General features: G+C 37.7%; 1 pseudogene; it reads right to left on the bottom strand.

Moving 5' to 3' along the window:
* Window positions 1-203: 203 nt before the first annotated feature.
* The window catches only part of LOC119511446, a 44,886-nt pseudogene continuing 35,100 nt past the window's right edge, over window positions 204-9,989 (bottom strand).

Below are 9,989 nucleotides of genomic sequence, written 5' to 3'. Positions count from 1 at the left end.
TAACTCTAGGAGGACTTTTAATGCCATAAATACAACCTTTCTAATAGATTGTGGTCTGCAGAAAACATGTGGCTTCTCTGATATAAAGCCTAGCTGAGTCCCTCACCCCAAGAGCTCCCCATACAGTTTTTCTGGTGCTTATTAACAAGACAGAAGAATCGACAGACTATTTTGCACACTCTTCTGATTATTTCTAAAATTGCCTATAACGGTCCACATCTGAATGTCTCCAGAGCTTTATGCCTTGGATGCTGATCCAAACACTGGATGGCAAAAGGGTCAATGTCCATGTCAGACTTCTTGGCAAAGAAGTGGTACTTGTGCAGCATCCAGTTCACGTCACTCATCCAGAAAACACACAGAGAACACATGTACACCCCACTGCAGGATGGGTAAGGGGCGCCCTTGCAAACATCGCCTACAAAGTAGTGCCACTTGACAACCTAGCCACTGTGTGCATGTCAGACTTATGAGGTCCTTTGAATAGTGGCCCAGGGATATTTATCCAGGCTGTATGTCTTTTCATGTCTTTTGCCCATTCTATAAACTTTTCATCCTTTACCATATTTCCTACTGACTAAAACATAGGCACTGCCTGAAAAAGTGGGTGTTTCAAGAGAAGGACGTCAGTCCCCATATTGGTTAGCTTCCCATTAATGACTTCATAATGCTTTTTCCACTGATTCTCTTTTCCACTGATCCTCTTTATTGGATGGCATCTTCTCAGCTTCCAGGTTGCTTTCACCCAATTAATGACTTGAGCTTCCTGACAATTTCTGGGTTGACTTTAATAGGAAAATCCATACCACAAAGATTGATCAAGTATTTCCAGTCTGCACTCAGGCTGTAGAGGTCTGCCTGAACCCAACTCCACGGAGCGGAAACCACAGTCTCCAACTGGCTGGCCACAAAGACATTACGGAAACAGGATGCAATGCCCATCACCGCAGTTAAAAAGGAATCATCTGATTGTTTTGTCCACATGAATGCAGAAATTTTGAGGCATAAAGATGGCCCTCAGGTGTTTGTCAAGCATTTCAATTTTGTGATGAAGCACTATAAACTACGCAATTGGAAACTCTGCCTTCTCTGCTAAAGGATCCTACAAATATATTTGACCCTCCTGATCAAAGAAGTATAAGCAATGATCATGTTTATATGGTTATGGCCTGTCAACCAAAGGCACTTTATGAATTTCACTGTTAGTATCTCAAGCTTTGTCTTTTCAATTTCATGTCTACACCCTGTGTAACTTTGGTACAATTAATATTACTACTAGGATTCTCTCTGATCATCTCCAAATGTCCCACGCTTACAAATGTAAGCTTTTTATGAATTCTTAAAACTGAGGTGACTAGGGAAAAAATGAAAACCAAAAAGTAATATTTGGTGGGATAAAGAAAAAAAGTCTCCTCCACAGCAACTTTCTCAGCATTTCAAACAACAATCAGGGCCTTTGCTTTGTTAAGAGCAGTCTTCTCTGCTTCAAGCCCCATCAATTTTTCCATGGTGGCTTTGAGAGTTGTCAGTTTGCATTTATCAAAAATGCAAAGACCTCTTGAAATGGAGAACAGAACATGTAGCATTAAGGAAAGCCTGGGTCAGGTATCCACCTGGCCCATTCAGAACATCTCCCATGCAATCAGCATTCTTAAATGTACCAAGCATCCAACAATAGTGGTATGTCCCAGGAGGCTTTTCAGAAATTTCTACCTGGCCAGTCCCAAAGCCCAGCCTGAATCTGCAGAGGCAACCTCATCCACCATGAAGAAAGGAAGAGGAGGTGGTGCCAGTGTTTTACTTTGCCCTGGAAATGAAAGCTCTAGAGCAAGTATCTGGCCTCCAGGGTGTAGGAGGGTCCTTGGCTACACTAACCGCATGGGACTGGTCCATGCCCTCCACACACCCACACACCCATATTACTTAAGGCCAGCCTTTTCCTCCCTGGGCTTGACTTCCTATTTGAAGCCTATCACTCCACAGGTGTTATTGATATTACTTTAGAAGCAGAATACATCGAGAGTACTGGGTCTCTCTAATAGATGTTATATAACCTGGAAATCCCCAACTCAGTAACTATTCTGATGGTACTGGGAATGCAAATGCAAATGGTACTGTTCAGCTTTGCTAATGCTGCTATTATGCAAAATACCAGAAACTGATTGGCTATTATAAAGGGGGTTTATTTGGTTACAAAGTTACAGTCTAAAGGGCATGAAAATGTCCAAATGAAGGCATCAACACGAGTATACCTTCACCAAAGGAAGGCCAATGGCATCCGGAAAACCTCTGTTAGCTGGGAAGGCACATGGCTGGCGTCTGCTGATCCCAGGTTGTGTTCCAGCTCCACTCTCAGCTCCTGTGCATTCTTCAAAGTGTCTCTCTTGGCTGCAGCACCTCCTTCTGTCTATGAACACTTTTATAGGACTCCAGTGATTCAATGAAGACCCACCCTGAATGGGTGGGGTAACACCTCCATAGAAATTATCCAATCAAAGGTCGCCCACAATTGATTGAGTCACATCTCCAAGGAAACAATCAAAGGATTCCAACCTAATCAACACTAATACGTCCGCTCCCACAAGATTGCATCAAAAAACATGGCATTTTGAGGGACATAATACATCCAAACTGGTACAGGTACCATGAGTTTCAATGTGAAGAATCAGAATATTCTTGTAGAAAAAGATCCTAAAAGTCACCTGTTCTACTCTATATCTAGCATTTGACTTTCAACTCTGTTATCCCCAATAACTGAGTAGCTATCTCTTTTGGAAATCCTAGAGTTTCAGGAACATCACTGAACCCCAGAGCCATTTATTGTATTTTGAAACAACTGAGCCCTTCAAACGCCAGAAGGCAGCAACCACATTCTCCCCACCTCTTCTTAGTTCCAAACTAAACATAGTCAGTTTCTCCAATAAACTTTACAAATTGTTTTCACAGTTAATATTTCATTTCATATTTCTAATAAAAATCATTGATGTGTATATTATTATACATTAACATACATTAATTAAGAAATAAGCAGTTAACCCAAAGTCACTAGCTGGAAAGTGGCAGAACCTTGACTCAAATCCAGGCTTCCTATCTCCCAATCCGATGCTCCTTTTGCTGCAGGAGATGATGTGGCTTCAGTCCCTTCACGATCTTTTGACACTCATTTGTGGATATAAATCCATGATAAAGCACCCATTACTAAATCCAATACCAAGGGTGTGATGAGCTGCACAGAGCAGCATGGGACATCCATGTCCTTTGTTTGGAATATGTCATTTCAGGTAATGCAGCCCAGGTTCAAAATGGCTTCTCTGGCACCACATTCTCACTATTTAAATATTATTTTTGCCATTTATGAATCAGTATATATTCATTGTAGAAACAAAGACAAGCAAAAATAGAGAAATAATGCAAAATTTCATCAACCAAATAAAACTACTATGAGCAATTTTTCTATGTACATATTTTCTAATAAAATCAAATCATATTACATTGTTTTATAATCTGATTTTGAAACTTAATAATCTGTCCCTGTTTTTAAATATTTTCTACGACATTATTTAGTTAGTCATATTGTATTCTGTCATATGGATATGCTCTATTTTAATCAGTGCCTTGTTGTTAGAGATTTATTTCCAGTCTTTTTGCTACTATAATCAATACCAGAGTGACTATGGAGCTAAATCTTTCATACATCTGTGACATCTTTTCTGTAGGATAAATGCCTGAAAATGGTGTTGCAAAGCCCAAGATAATCACATCATAGAATGTTCTTATTTGAATTGCCTTGCCAAATATACCTCAGAAACCAGGAGTATAAAGCCTGGCAATCACAAACCCTTGCCATTACTGTATGCTTTTATATCATTTTTGTCAATTTGATGGAAGAAAAATTGTTTCTAAATGTTATTTTAATTTGTATTCTTTCATATATTTGTTGTCCAATGTTCTTTCTTTTACAAATTGCCTATTTATATCCTTGCCCCAGATTTTTACTAGATACTTACCTTTTTCTTATTAACTTATAAGGTAATTCACAGCTCTCTGTTAAATAATATGAGTGTATGGTCAGCCAAAACTTCTAAGACTCTTTCCATGAATTATGCTGCTCACACCCATCTCTCTTATCCAGTATGCATTCAACAGTTTGTCAGATATTTTAGCAGTGATTTATGCTTCATTTACATTTCTCCCCATAACATTTCATTTTGTTAAATTTACTTCATTGTTGTAACACATTAAAATATTTTTATCCCTATCCGAGGGATATTCTCTCCCTATGTTGAGGCATCTACCAATTTAACTCACATTCTATCAAGATATTTACTTGGGTCATGATAAAGGAAATTTTTCTGCACTGTATCCTGAGTAGATATCATTCACCGTATCTTTAATCTGTCCCTTTTAGGTTGTCAGAGTTCTCATTCATTTATTAATGTTTGCCTGCCATTGAAGATACAAATGATGAGCCAAAAAAAGACATGGCCCTGGCCTGTAGGTACCTTACAGACTTTTGATCAAATTTCATACAAATATTCAAACAACCGTTCAAGTGCTATAATGACAAGTGCAGCAAAGGAAGGATGCTCCTTTAATAGAGGGATTTGGCCCAGATGGGAAGATCAGGAAAGGCTTCCCTCAGGAAATGATACCCGTGCTGAGATGAGAAGAAAGAGGAAGCATTTGCTACAGAAGAGGAGAAGGAAGGCATTACTAGCAAAGGAAAAGCATATGCAGAAGTCCTGCTCAAACTGAAAGACCAATGTAGTGAGCAGAGGGGAATGTGGAGCAGAATGACGTTGGGGAGGTAGGTGGGGTGAGAACATGCAGGCTTTCAGGCCATAACAGCAATGTTTTCTTTACTCTTAAGAACAATGGAGAGGAACTGAAGTACTTTAAATGGAGGGGTGGGGGTTTGACATGATCAGACTTTCATTTTGAAATGATCATTCTGGCTATGTTGAAAAGAAAAGACTGGAAGGAAGTCAGAGTGGATACAGGTCCATCAGTTGAGTCTATTGCAATAATCCAATCAAGACATGGTGGTGGTTTGGTCTAGGGTGGAGATGGTATAAAGAGAAGTAAATAGGCTTGAGAGATATTTAAAAGTAAAATCAATAGGACTTAGTGTTAAATTGAATGTGGAAATACAGGAAAAGGAGATGTCAGAGGTGATTCCTAGGATTCCGTGCAAGTAAGGTTCATGGATATAATCTCAGGGGTCCCACAGTTGTCTACAAGTGTGTGTGTGTGTGTGTGCATGTGTGTGTATGTGGTTCATTCCAATGCCAATCTAAAAATTATTATAAGCATATTCTGGATAACCAGTACAACTACTCTCTGATTTACATAATGCCACATATTCTGGAAACTTTTTGCTTGCATTCAGGATTCTGTTAGCACCTAGGGATGCCTGGGGTGACTGTGTTTAAGCTTTAGTGGATTGATAAGCATGGCTCACAGTCGTGAGTTTGACAGGTCCTCATGTCAACTGACCCACTTCAAGTGTGACGCTAAAATTGAATTCTTTTCCCAGTTATAAAGATGAGAATTTAAAGAATGAATTCACATATTCATAGACATTCAAGACTTTCATTTCTTAATTTAGTTAATAAATTAAAGCTTTGAATTCTCATTATGAAAACTTTGAAGTAAAGAAATATACTTCTATAATTGTCATAAGCTAATTAGAAAAGTCCAAAGGGTATCTGGAAAAAAAAAAAAAAATGGGCTCAGGCCAAAGGAAGGGGACAAATATAAGATCATGTAGGGCTGTGGAAATGAAAAATCTTACATACTTTGAATAGAGAAGAGTGGAGGGGACTTTAATTGACCTAGTATGGGTGTGCTGAATTCACATTCACACTGCAGGAATAATAACTTCAGAAAGATAATCAATTACCAACAAAATAAGTTTGAGTAATAAAGGCAATGTGGTACTGGCATAAGGATAGACATACAGATCAACGGAACAGAACTGAAAACCCAGAAATGAACCCTTACATTTAAGGTCAGTTGATTTTTTACAAGGGTGCCAAAACCACTCAATGGGAAAAAAATAGTCTTTCCAACAAATGGTGCTTGATTAACTAGATATCCACATCCAAAAGAATGAAATGGACCACTTCCTTAAAGCATACCCATACACACACACATACACACATGCACACAGGAAAAAATTCAAAATGGATCATAACTAAACATAAAATATAAAACCATAAAACTCTTAGGAAAAAAAATAGTAGTAAACCTTCATGGGCTTGGGTTAGGCAAACCCTTCTGAGATTAAACAACAAAAGGAAAATGGAAAAATAGGACTTCATCAAAATTAAAAATGTCTGTGTTTGTGATGGTTAGTTTGATGTGTCAACTTGGTTAGGCTATGGTACCTGCTTATTCAATCAAAAGCTAATCTGTGTTGCTGTGGAGATAGCACAGCAATTGACTATAAATAAAGGAGATTATCCTTGATAACGTGATTAGGCCTCATCCAATCAGTTATAAGACAAAACTGAGCTTTCCCTGAGGAAGAAATTATGCCTCAGGACTACAGCATTGGCTCCTGCCTAAGAGTTCTCAGCCCACTGTCCTGCCCTACAGATTTCAGATTTACCAGCTCCCACAATCATGCAGAGTCTCTTTGAAACAAATCTCTTCATCCCTATTCATTCCCTCCCTCTCTCTCACTCACTCACACACACACACACACACACACACACAAATATATATCCTACTAGTCTGGTTTATCTGGAGAACACTGACTGATACAGTACAGAAAATGTTATCATCAAGAAAGTGAAAAACAACCCACAAAATCAAGCAAGTGTTTGCAAATCATCTAACTGATATGGGACATATATCCAGAATATAGAAAGAACTTTTACAATTCAATAAAAAAAAGACAAGCTATCTAATTAAAAAATAAGCAAAGGATCAAAATAGACGTTTCTTCAAAGATATACACAAATGGCCCATAAGCACATGAAAAGATACTCAACATCATTAGCCATTATGGAAATGAAAATCAAAAACACAATGAGATACCACTTCACACCCAAATGTCCATCAACTGATGAATGAATAAATAAAATATGGTGTGTGTGTGTGTATGTATATATACATATATAATGCAATGAAATATTATTTGGAAATGAAAAGAAGTGAAATACTGTTACACGCTACAATGTGGATGAACTTGAAAACAATTTGCTAAGAGAAAGAAGTCAGTCACAAAAGATCACGTATTATTTGGTTGCATTTATATGAAATATCCAGAGTAGGCAAATCGATAGAGACAGAAAGTAGATTAGTGGTTGCCAGGAACCAGGGGTGAGGGGAGTGGTAAGGAAAATGGGGAGTTACTGCTTAAGTGTATGAGTTTCCTTTTGGGGTGATGGAAATGTTCTAAAGTTGGTTGAGGTGATGGTTGTACAACTCTGAATATACTATAAAACAATGAATTGTAAACTTTAAATGGGTGAATTCTGCTATATGAGTAATACCTTAAAGCTGTTTTTAAAAATCTCATTCAAAAAATAAATTTAAACTTGCTGGTTATTTTTGAGATATAATTTACATAAAATGATATGCACAGATTTTAACTTTATAGTTTAATGAGTTTTGACAATTGAATACATTCACATAACCACCACCCCAAATAAAATATGGGACATTTCCGTCTCCCCCAGAAAGTTCCCCATGCCCCATTCCATTTAATCCAACCCCCAAGAGGCGACACCATCCTGATTTCTATGACCACAGCTTAGCTTTACCTATTCGTGGACTCCATATGAAGGGACTCATACAGTTTGTATTTTGTGTATGTATCTGGCTTCCTTTGCTTAGCATAAACTTTTTGAGATTCATCCATGTTATTGTGTGTGTCAGTAGTTCATATCTTTTTACTGATGACTTCTAAGAACGGTCAGATATATATTTATAGTTTACTGCTCCATTATAAGAACATAATACAATTATTTATCAGCTTACCAGTTTGGGGCTATTAGGAATAAAAGTGCTATGAACATTTTTATTTGTATTCAAGATCCTTTTAGCACCAAGGATCACATGTAGTCCCTTCCCCTCGGATCTGGACAGCCTGTAACTGTCTGACAAATCAGAATATGAAGAGAGTGACACTGGGCCATTTTAGGGCCCAAGTCTTAAGAGACTAGCGACTTTCACTTCCTATCTTTTGCACCACTCTTTCTGGGAGCCCAATATCCAGCTACCCAGCTGAAGAAATCACATGGAAAGGACCTAGACTACCTGAAAAGGGAGTTGGGCTCAGCTATACCCAGCCTTCTCGCTGCCCGTGTCAGGGCATCTGATGCACGAGTGAAGCTATTCTGGACCACCATCAGTTGAATACCACTGAGTGACCCGAATCCATACCATGCAGAACAGAAGAGTAACTCAACTAAGTTCTCTGCCTGAGTTCCTGACTCACAAAAGCATGTGCTCCAACCAAACAAAAAAGCTTGTTGTTTGGTGCCACTAAGTTTGGGGCTAGTTTGTTACACATCAATAAAGAGCCATAACAGGCTGAGTATGGACTTGCTTTCTGTCTGGAGCTCCTTGGAGACTCGGTTCTGTTTTATCAGTCTGTATCAGCTGTTAAAAGTGCATCTGGTTTCTCCCTCCATGGAGGAGTTAACTACTCCCCCAGCTGTACTACTAGGGTAGAAAGCAGCCATTGGTCTCTTCTCTCCTGAGAAGGGCTTATTCCTTTCTGGACAGTAGTTCATTTAGATTTCTTTGCCTCTTCAACTCTCTGATGAGTTTTTTAAATTATTGTCTTGTAGCTAATGAAGAGTTTTCATGTTGTTAGAATGAGAGGACAGTCTCTTGCAACTTTCTAAATGCAAACCACAAACTTGTATTACCTTTTTAATACATTTTGCTTACATTTTAATAAGAGCTAATGCATATTGAGTTCATGCCTACTTTTTATGTTCCTCCTCTTTTTATAATATTATAATAAAAATAATCTGAATCAGCATTGGCTCTGAGAGAAACAGTTCTCCTTACATTTAATAGATATGGTTTAGGCCACTCAGCCGATTATGAATTTACCTAGCATTATGCTGCACTTCAGCCTACAATCCCCATCTCTTCCTTGAGAATATAATGGAACATCTTGTCATATTACATCCACTATATCTATAGAATTCCTTTGTCCTATAAATACATCAATACTAGATGTAGGTACATAAGATATAGGTAAAGGTTTTAGAACAGGTATAGGTACAGATACAGATACAAGAATAGATGCATAGATAAAATTAGTCTGCCTCAACTTGCTCTTAATGAATCCATGCTGGTACCTGATGTGTAGCACTTTCTGTTCTTCGTATTAGTGACTACAAACCCACACAGGTTCAGTGTCAACTCATGGATCTCTAGTTTGTGAAATGTCATTTTTTAAACCTTTTGTTGAAACCTGGCATTGCATTGTCCTGTCTTTATTATCTGGCACTTCTCTTTTTCAAAAGAGGAGTTACCTGTTTCACAAGTCCTTCAGCATCACAGAAAAAATTTTACAAAATTAAAGTTTGAAGAAAAAAACTTGAATTCTTATTTTTAGATTATTCTCAAACTGTGAATAGATGAGATTGTTGGAAGAAGATTATTCTAGTACACTATAAGACTGCCTTGTAGATGAGTCTATTTTATGATAAATCCTGTTGGATTTTACTAGCCATGCTTATTTGAATTACATCAAAGATAGCTTAACAGCAAATAACATCATAACATAGTTCTAAGGCTCACCCTATAAGCGATGTTATTATAGTCTGACATACAACATTTAATATTGTTTAAAAACTTTCATGTAAAATATTCTATTTCTACTACTGCTTGAGGCCAATAAAAATATAGCAAAGACATCTTTTTGTCCAAAAGTCAGACTTTCTAAAACTAAAAATAAATACGTACCTCAAGTGTGTCCTAATTCCTATGATGGCCAAGCTTCCCATGCTGGACAAGAA

This window comes from Choloepus didactylus, chromosome 2, assembly GCF_015220235.1.
Source record: "Choloepus didactylus isolate mChoDid1 chromosome 2, mChoDid1.pri, whole genome shotgun sequence".
Taxonomy (NCBI): domain Eukaryota; kingdom Metazoa; phylum Chordata; class Mammalia; order Pilosa; family Megalonychidae; genus Choloepus; species Choloepus didactylus.
Note: the sequence above shows the minus strand (reverse complement) of the source record. Positions and strands in the feature narration are given on the sequence as shown.